We start from the raw sequence: 10,622 nt of genomic DNA on the forward strand, positions 1-10,622 counted from the left end.
GGGGGGAATGGGAGAGCTTGGTGGGAGGGAGAGATGTGGCGTCCAGTGATGATCTCCGCCTTGAGGTAACGGTTGAATGGTTGTTGCAATTGCGCGCTAGCGGGGTGTCAGCTTCGGTGGCGCAGCGTAGATTGTCAGGGGTTGCCTTCCATTTTAAGTTGCGCGATTGGCCAGATGTTACTAAGAGATTCATTATATGCCAGGCTCTTCGGGGGTGGAGGAAGGAACTTGTATACCGTGAATGTAGGTGCCCGGTATCATTTAACCTGTTAGGCAGACTCATTGCTAAGCTTTCTGACGTCTGTCGGTCCCCGTTCGAGGTTGCGTTGTTTTCGGCTAGTTTCAGTATAGCATTCTTTGCAGCGTTACGGATCGGCGAGCTGGTTGCTCCGTCTGGTAGCAGATCAGGTGGCCTTTCTTGTGCTGACGTGGCCTGGGTAATGGCGCATTGAGGATCAGGGTGAGTCGCTCCAAGACGGACCAGTTTGGTAGCGGGTCATGGATCCCCCTTCACCCGGTTCCCGGTGTGTCATGCCCGGTTCGGCTGACGTCTAGTTATAGCTCCATGCGGGGTCCGGGCCATACCTTTTTGGCGCATGCTGATGGCTCCCCTCTGACTAAGTTCCAGTTCACTTCGGTTTTTAAGTCATGTCTGGAGTTGTCTGGTATGAATCCCAGGGAATTTGGCACTCATTCTTTTCGAATTGGGGCGGCGACGGAAGCCGCTAGGGCGGGTTTGCCAGAGTCTGAGGTCATGAGGATCGGAAGGTGGAAGTCTGCTTGTTTTGCGAGATATATTAGACCGGACCTGTTATAGAACAGTAAGAATGGAAAGAGACTAGGTTTATGTGTATAAAAAAAAAAAAAAAAAAAAAATAAATTAAAAAAATAATGATACATGCTTCGCGGTTTTAATGGTTGTTTCTTCACAGGCGCAGTAGGTCCGACGGTGTTGATGGTGGGTCATTCCTACATTTTCTGGGCAGCGCAGAGAGCCGAATGTTTGACCCGGCGGGAGATCCCTGGGCTTCAGTGATGTGAGAGTGTCATGGAGGGGTATCCGGGGCCTCAGATGGTCCCAGCTGTTGTCACAGGTGGTGGAAATTGGCATGCAGGCTAGTGGTCCGGTAGTGTTGGTGGTCCACGCGGGGGGCAACGACATCGGGTCAGTGCCGTTGCTTGAGCTCTTGACGCTCATGCGGGCTGATTTGGAACGTTTTCCATCTTTTTTCCGGGAGGTCATTTTAGTTTGGTCGGAGATTTTACCGCGGGCGGTATGGCAAAGTGGTAGAGATGGTGAGGCCATCGAGAAGTGCAGGCGGACGGTGAATGCTTGCATGTCCCGTTTTGTTAGATCCCACGGGGGAGTAGTTGTTCGTCATCGGCAGTTGGAGGGGGACAATCGATCATTGATGAGGCCGGATGGTGTCCACTTGTCCGATATCGGCCTGGACATTTTTCTCTCTGGTATCCAGGACGGGATTGAACAGGCCATGTTCTTGTTGGGTGGTGGTCGGAGCCCCGTGTGAGGATGGGTCTCCTCCGTGGCGGCTGGTAAAGAGAAGTTGGATACTGAGCAGGTGAACTGGCGTAATCTGCCCGCTGGGAGTTCAGCGGCTGGCGGATCGCAAGGGCTCAGCTATGGTTATGCCGTTTAAAGAATTCGCTGTGGCCGACTACCACCCAACAAAATGGTTAAATAAAAGTTATAAACTTGACAAGGTTGTCTGTGTCATTTGTGGTGGGAGGGCATGTTGGGGCCAAGGGCTAGATGGTTCCCTCTCCCCCTTCTCCTTTCCTGAAAGTGACTACCAACAGTCTGGTGGACACCTGACCATATTGGGAGGGTGTACAGGGACTGTGGGTCCCCCCTCCCCTTTTTTCCTAGGTTCCCTATCCTTGTTATAGGGCCCCATTCGTTTGGGTTAAGGTTCTGGTGCATTGGGGGTTAATGGTAGCATCCTGTTGGCAGGAAGGGGCGTGCTGCTGAGTGCCCCTTTATAAGGCTCTGCGTCCCCTCCTTCTTCCTCTTTGCAGAAGCGCTGTGTCCCTCCCTCCCTATGGCTTGGGTGCGAGGTTTATTTTGGTGTGGGTTTTTGGTCATGTAGGTCTTGTTAATTGGGGCATCCTATTAAGTCACAGCTGGCGGCTGGTAAAGAGAAGTTGGATACTGAGCAGGTGAACTGGCGTAATCCGCCCGCTGGGAGTTCAGCGGCTGGCGGATCGCACGGGCTCAGCTATGGTTATGCCGTTTAAAGAATTAGCTGTGGCCGACTACCACCCAACAAAATGGTTAAATAAAAGTTATAAACTTGACAAGGTTGTCTGTGTCATTTGTGGTGGGAGGGCATGTCGGGGCCAAGGGTTAGATGGTTCCCTCTCCCCCTTCTCCTTTCCTGAAAGTGACTACCAACAGTCTCAGCAGGGGGGATTGGCCATAGACCCTACTGGGAAATTTCCCGGTGGGCCAATGGCCAGGGCGCAGCCCAAGCCATCCTCATGCTGCTAGCTGGTTACATAATGATCTGATGCTCTAGATCAGACATCTCAACCTGCGGCCCTCCAGCTGTTGCAAAACTACAACTCCCAGCATGCCCGGACAGCCTACAGGTATCAGCCTACAGCAGGGCATTGTGGGAGTTGTAGTTTTACAACAGCTGGAGGGCCGCAGTTTGAGATGCCTGCTCTAGATACTTTATGCACCTGGCCAGCGCCTCCAGGTGCCCTCCTGAAGTCAAAGCCTCAGGACGGTAAAAACGTTGAATACTGCAGCGGGGGCAGCAGAATTTTGTACTGCACTGTGGTATTTGGTTCTGCTGGGACAGTATTTTGTACTGCACTACGGTATTGCTGGCCCCACCTGCTTCTGTTGTCCCTCCCTACTTTTGCTGCTCATTTTGGACCCTCTTACAACATGGAGATACTTTTAGTTTTATTTTTAGGGCCAGTTTAAGTTCCCAGTCTGCCTTTGACAATCAGAAATGGTTGTCGACTATTGCCAGCCAGTGCTGGCTTTCTGCCCTGTCGACCAGTGATCCCTTCCTCCAGTGTGTGTGAGTGCCTGCACCCCTTCATGATAATACCCTCACAGTTGGGTGCTGGAAGTAAAGCCCCACTATTTAGCCTCTCCGGGGTGAACAATATGGAAATCTCACCCGTGTAGACTTACCCTTATTTCACTCTGACTAATACTATTATAAGGGAACTGCTATAGGTGTTCTAGACATCTGAAAACGGGGCTGTGGTGCATAACACTGCACGTGACTGTCCCGCTTTCATAACTAAGTTATAGAAAGTTACAAAAAGACTTAAGAAAGTGGGTTCAATAATACCACAGTATTGCATTTAAGCGGCTGTAATTTTGGTCCATCAAAGAATCAAGATGCTTGTGTAATAGTAAAGTCTAACTGGATATAGTTAGATGTTCCTCTCTATATCTGAGCGTGTACTGCCCCCTAGAGGATATTAGGAAGATTTCTGGCCTTTCGATATTTCAGGAGAAACTCTTCGGCTCATTAAATACAGATAAAACTGTTTACATTGCGGTTACATTAAACAGTCTGTGCTAATGGTGCACAAATAAACTAGCCAGTGTCATTAGTTCCCACTAGTTAAACGTCCTGCTGTGTGCTTGCTAGTATACATGGGCGTAACTACCATAGAGGCAGACCATGCGACTGCTATGGGGCACAGGGCAAGAGGGGGCCCAGTTGTGATCATGTCCTTTTCTACTGGAGGTGAAAACTTGGTCAGGACTCTACCCTCTAGAGGAACAACTTTTAGCAAATGAGGAAGTGAAAAAATGGCCCAAGGGTCATTGAAAGGGGTTTAGGCGGAAACCCTTCTGTCCTGTGTAAGGGGCCTGGATTGATCCTTGCTATGGGGCCCTTACTTCTCTATGTACGCCACTGCTATGAATGATTTCTACAAGTGTAATTGTCCCAAAGTTACTGAGACGTGGTGAATTTAGGAGACATGTGTCAAACACAAGGCCCACAGGCCCGTTATATGTGTGAGTAGTTAGTACCACTCACAGCAATGGCAGTGCCCATACTTGTGTCCCACAGCCACAGTACAACTGCGCTTCAGAATGTCCTGACAATTGTGTCAGGACGTTCTATGCGGGAGTTCAGATGAGTGGCGCCTACCCCATATTGCCGCGCTGCTTCCTCGCGGTAACAACAGGTAGGCGGCGGTACCATTTTAGAGCGCTACTAAAGTTACTAGGCTGCTTCTTCTTGTATAAATTGATATGGATCATTCTGGTAAAACCTGGGCATCGCCTGTATATAATTATATATGTACAGCTGGTATAAGTTATATAGCGTCTTGTAGTGATATGGACCATGCTGTATTATACAGGAGAAGCCCAAGTTATGGTCGTCCATATCATCTATACAAGAAGATGTATAGCTTATACCAGCTGTACGTATATAATTATATACAGGAGATCACCAGGTTATTTCAGCATGGTCCATATCACTATATACAAGAAGATGTATAACTTATACCAGCTGTACAGACGCATCGCGCGTCTGCTTTATGCGCATGCGGGGCGCTGCTGTGCCCGGCGCATGCGCATAAAACAGACGCGCAATGCGATCCAGGCCAGTGAGGGTGCCGGGCGCATGCGCATAAAGCAGACGCGCGATGCGATCCCGGCCAGTGAGGGTGCCGGGCGCATGCGCTGAAGATGGCCGGGGACACTAGTACAACGCTTTAGAGTAGCCGTCCAGCTCAGTGAATATTGATGAGCTGGGCGGCGCTTCAAACGGCAGTTGTGGCGAGGCTGGCTGGGCGCAAGTTCATATTAAGCACCGCCCCTTGGACAGATTGAACACTAGGAAAGCAGGTTATAAAACTTCAGATTACTGTATTTATAAGGTGGACAGGGGGGATACTTAGATGATTCTAATACCCTTTATAAGACCTATAATGTCATATATACCACAAAATATGCTTTTTGGGCCTGTCAGTGTCCCTTTAAAACCACGTCTAGCAGAGAAAAACTTTAATAACAAGAACAAGGCGTGCAGCATACGAATTCCGGCCAGCAGATGGCAGCAGAGAACAATACATTGAAACAACATAGTAAAAGAAGAGATAATAATACAGTGTATGAATTGAATTTGAAAGAACAGCACTCTGTCTGAGAACATCCTGCTTGAAGCCTCACAATGGCGAAGTACTGTTGGTCAATTGTTAGGTGTCGCCTTGGTCTCATTATGTCAAAATGTGAAAATCATGATGAGGAGGACTGTTTAAATACCAATTCTAACAACCAGGAAATGTATTGGGCTATTCATGGATCAAACACCTGTTGTGAATTTTGCCGTTACGTTTTTTGTTGGAGAACAGCAAGTTGTGCAAAAAGTACTGAAACTTTAAACGGCTGGACATGTGCATTAAAAAGTTTACAGAAGGTGACATTAAGTTCACCTGAAATGGTTACAGTGCATTTTAGGTTCATCCTGAAATTTCCCCCACAATCCAAATATCCCTAACTTTTTGTGAGTGGTGTACATTTATTGCACAGTTGAATAAAGTCTATTGTTCTCTGTTATCAGCCATTTCAGCCTAAAGAACTATATTGTTTTTCATGGTGATGACTAGGGTTGAGTGAATTGGGTTTGGATTGCTGTACTCGAACCTTACTCCAAACTTTAAGAATATGAGCACCGTCCTTCTATAAAATGTATGTCTGAAGTTTCTGTAACTATCACGAGACTTACTTTGTCTCGGTTCTATCACGTGTCAGTTTGTTTATTCGCATAAATGACATGCCTCATTAATGAAGCCGAGCTCAGCTTTGTTTTGTACACGGTAATTTATGCTACTAAATGAACTGACACATGATAGAGGTGAGACAAAGTAAGTCTTGCGATATTTGCAGAAACTTCAGAAAGACCTTGTGTAAAACAGAAAATGTGGTGTAGACAATAAATTAACTAGATGAGAGGGAACCAGCGATCGCACGATCATGCGCGTGAACCCATCATAATAACAGGGAAATGAAAGAACCAACCGACTTGCTATATTGCCGACTGAGCTCATTATGTGCAGTTTATCTGCCATGCAAAAGAACCCTAACTCCATTTCCAAACACTACAGCTAAGAATACTCTGCTACCCATGTATATATCCCTGCAGTAGATGTGGCACTTGGTGAACGCTCACTAAAGTAACATCTGTGCCCTCCACATGCTTCAAAAGGCTCCCTGAGGATTTTATTGGCATTGTAACATATAATATATATTATTTACGATGTGCCCAAACTGTAGCTGGCCCATTCACTTCAATGGCGTTGCTCTGTAGTTCCCCTCACAGAGGTGACCAAATGCAATGCTCTGCAGGGGGACAAATAGTGTAGTGGTGGGTCCTCCGCTGTGTATACAACAAGGAAGCGCTATGCTGCTTCCTGTCCCGGCCCGGTGGTCATGTGCTAGCTGTACAGCCTCTCTGGGGCGTGTATTCCCCTGTAACTGGGGCTACTATGTCAGCCCCAGTTACAGGAGAAATCAATAGTGAAAACCCCAGAGGTCTTGTATGACTTTATGGGGGACACAAAGTGTAAAATAAAAAAAATAAAAAATAAAGTGCTTTATAAAAATAAAAAAAATAAAAAAAGTTTCACATGTAAGGCTACTTTCACACTTGCGTTCAGGGCTCCTCTTGTGAGTTCCGTTTGAAGGGGCACACAAGCGGCCCCGAACAGATCCGTCCAGCCCCAATGCATTATGAGTGGATGCGGATCTGCTCAGAATGCATCAGTCTGGCACCGTTTGTCCTCCGCTCCGCTCAGCAGGCGGACAGCGTTCGGGTGTCCGCCTGGCCGTGCAGAGGCAAACGGATCCGTCCAGACTTACAATGTAAGTCAATGGGGACGGATCCGTTTGAATTTGACACAATATGGCTTAATTTTCAAACGGATCTGTCCCCCATTGACTTTCAATGTAAAGTCTGGACGGATCCGTCTAAAGCTACTTTCACACTTAGAATTTTTTCTACAATATAATGCAGACGGATCCGTTCTGAACGTATCCCATCGTCTGCATTATAGGAGCGGATCCACCAGGGCGGATCCGCTCTGAACGCAAGTGTGAAAGTAGCCTAAAAAAAAAGTCCCCAATTTAGTCAAAATGTTAAAAATAGGAAAAAAATAAAAATAAAATAGACATATTTGGTATTGCTGCTTCCGTGACGGCCCGATATATACAAATATCACATGATCTACCCCATCAGGTGAACGCCGTAAAAAAATTAATAAATAAACATTAGCTAAAACAGCTTTTTTAGTTACCTCACCTCCCAAATAACATAACATCGATCAAAAAGTCGTATGTACTCTAAAATGGTAGCAATAAAAACCTCACCTCATCCTGTGAAAAATGAGCCCCCACACAAGACCATAGCCAGAAAAAATTAAATAAAAACAATAACAAACACAAAAACATGATTTTCTTTCTAAAAATGCTCTTAGGTCTCCTGAACATGAATGTGTGCGCCCCGTGGTCATACTGCGGCAAGCAAAATGCGAGCCGCAATGCACAAACACCATCCGCGGGGCAGCTGCAGCAGATTGCAGACCCATTCACTTTAATAGGCCCGCGATCCGGCCGCAAAAAGATAGGACGTGTTCTATCTTTTTGCGGAACGGAAGTACGGGACTAAAACCCCAAGGAAGCACTTATGAATGGGGCCGCATCCGTGATGCGGAATGGCCACGGAGCGGCGCCCGTGTATGGCGGATCCGCAAATGCGGTCCGCAATATGGCAACGGGAAGCACACGTTCGTGTGCAGGAGGCCTTATTGTGCAAAACGTTTTAAAAAAATAGACATATTTGGTGTTGCCGCATCCGTAGTAACTCGCTCTACACAAACATCACATAATCTACCCCATTAAGTGAACGGCATAAAAAAACTAATAAAAATTATGCCAAAACTGCTTTTTTTTGTCACCTCACACAAAACATAATATCAATCAAACAAAAAGTTGTATCTAGCCCAAAATGGTAGCAATAAAAATGTCACCTCATCCCGCAAAAAACAAGCACTCACACAAGACCATAGCCAGAATTTTTTTTACAAATATGGCTGTAAGAAAATGGCTTTAGGCCTCATGCACACGACCGTTGTGCTCCGTTCTGCAAAATGGGGTTCCGTTGTTCTGTGATCCGTTTCCGTTTTTGTTTCCGTGTGTCTTCCTTTATTTTTGGAGAACCACTAGACATAAAGGAATTTAAAAAAAAAGTCTAAGGGTCCATTCACACGTCTGTTGTTTCTTTCCTGATCTGTTCCGTTTTTTGCTGAACAGATCTGGACCAGATCTGGACCCATTCATTTTCAATGGGTCCTGAAAAAAAATCTGACATTGTGCTGTCCGTTTTTTTTCAGGACCCATTGAAAATGAATGGGTCCAGATCTGGTCCAGATCTGTTCAGCAAAAAACAGAACAGATCAGGAAAGAAACAACGGACGTGTGAATGGACCCTAAGACAGGTTTGCCATGCAAATGATAGGAAAAAAACTGGCGCGGACGCGGACGACAATATTGTGCCTCCGCGTTTTTTAGCGGTCCCATTGACTTGAATTGGTCTGCGAACCGTTTTCCGCGAAAATAATAGGACAGGTTATATTTTTTGGACGGACTGGAACAACGGATCACGGACGCGGATGGCAAAAGGTGCATTAGCCGAGTTTTCAACGGATCCATTTAAAATCAATGGGTCCGCAGAAAATCACGAATGGATAAGGTACTTTATTTTTTTTACCCCTGCTTAACCTCTGAAAGGCCTCAGTGTGACTCTCAGATGCTGCAATCACCATTGAACGCAGCATCTGAGGGGTTCAATGATGGGGGCTGGAGCGATCGCCATTCCCCGTTATTGCATCTGCTACATACTATGGAATGCGATTTGTGACAAAGTACTTTGTAACTAATCGAATTTTTTAAAACTTTGCTCATCACTAATATTAATAATAAGAAGGGTTACCCCAGCTGCAGGCAAGTATTGAACATGGATGCGTCAGAGAATATTTCTGAATCTCCATAGAAATCCCTTTAATAATTGATCGGACAAGGCATAAGCTTTACTATGGCTACAAATCTGATTGACATGGAAGGAATGGGTTGGGTTCAGTAACAATTACAGCCCTTCACGCTGGGTTCACACCTGAGCGTTCTGAAAGGAGCGCTCTGTATGCGCGATTGTACCGGCGTTTGCAATCGCGCATACAGAGACAAGCGAACGCCCATTGTCGCACGTTCCCGAAAGTCTATGTACAGGAACGCGCAACAAGACGCCCCAAAGAAGCTCATGTACTTCTTGGGGCGTCGGGCGTTTTACAGCGCGATCATACGCGCTGTAAAACGCCCGGGTGAGAACCATTCCCATAGGGAATCATTGGTTTCTCCTTGTTGAGCGCTTTACAGCGCGTAGGAACGCGCTGTAAAACGCTCAGGTGTGAACCCAGTATCACTGCAGCACAGCAAACTGTTTTTATGTTTTCTGGTACCAAGGCATAATATATTACTGGATATAACACTAAGGGTATCTATCTATCTATATATATATATATATATATATATATATAAAGATAGTGGTGTATTGTGTATGGTTTTTGGGCATCAGTGCATAAGAAACACATGGCAGCCGTCATCAGTAAGAAAATGGGTGAATAGGATTACCCGCAATGATTAACAAGAGTGGGATAAATTACTGTAGTTTATGGAAAATAATATAAAAAAATGTATATGTAGAGATATATCATAAATAAATAAAGTACTTTCTAATACCCAGACATATAACTTAGGAAGCAACCATGCACCTGCAACTGCTCTTGGGCCTGGGGAAAGGGACAAGAACATATTTTCCCTCATCTGCCACTAGGGGGAGCTGAGTACAGCAAGATTTGTACTGCTTCCATGATTACTATTACTATTATTCCACTTCCCTAGAAGTAGGCTGTGTGATATATGTCAGGACTGTGCCAATTGCTGCTGTTTGTACTGCAACTCTCATCATCTACTCAGTAAAAAGAGACTTTATTTATTCAAAATAAATTGGCTTGGTTACTGCTTGCACCATCCGCTGACCCCTACATATAACCTCCTTCTTTGCATCCTGCCAACCGTTCACCACCACCACCAGACAGGAGCCCCAGAAAGTCAGGGAGAGCCCCGAGGGAAGAAAACGGTGCGCCCTCCATTCACTGTGCACGGCCTAGGAAGCGCCAGAAGGAAGATTGCCACTATGAGTACTACTACCATCATCGTAGCCGCTACCACCCCTCCCATCCTCGCCTCTCCTGCAGGACGCTGCATTAACACTTCCGATTATTAGATATTAGAAAATGCTCTTTCTATGATGTATAAGTCGTAGATCTTGGTGGATGCCAGGAAAACACATCCTACAGTGAACACACACAGCTCTGCTATAACTGATAAGGTCTTGGAACATCTGCTGGAAACGCCATCTCCATATGTGCATGCTGGCCAACTGCTGTCATACTTGCAGGCTGACCTCATCTGTTTGTTCAGGCTGATCACAACCAATGTAATGAGCCAAAACGCAAAAGTAAATAGCAAAAATAATTAAGACAACGTTTTCTTTATTGTGCCT

This window comes from Bufo gargarizans, chromosome 6 (assembly GCF_014858855.1).
Source record: "Bufo gargarizans isolate SCDJY-AF-19 chromosome 6, ASM1485885v1, whole genome shotgun sequence".
NCBI lineage: Eukaryota > Metazoa > Chordata > Amphibia > Anura > Bufonidae > Bufo > Bufo gargarizans.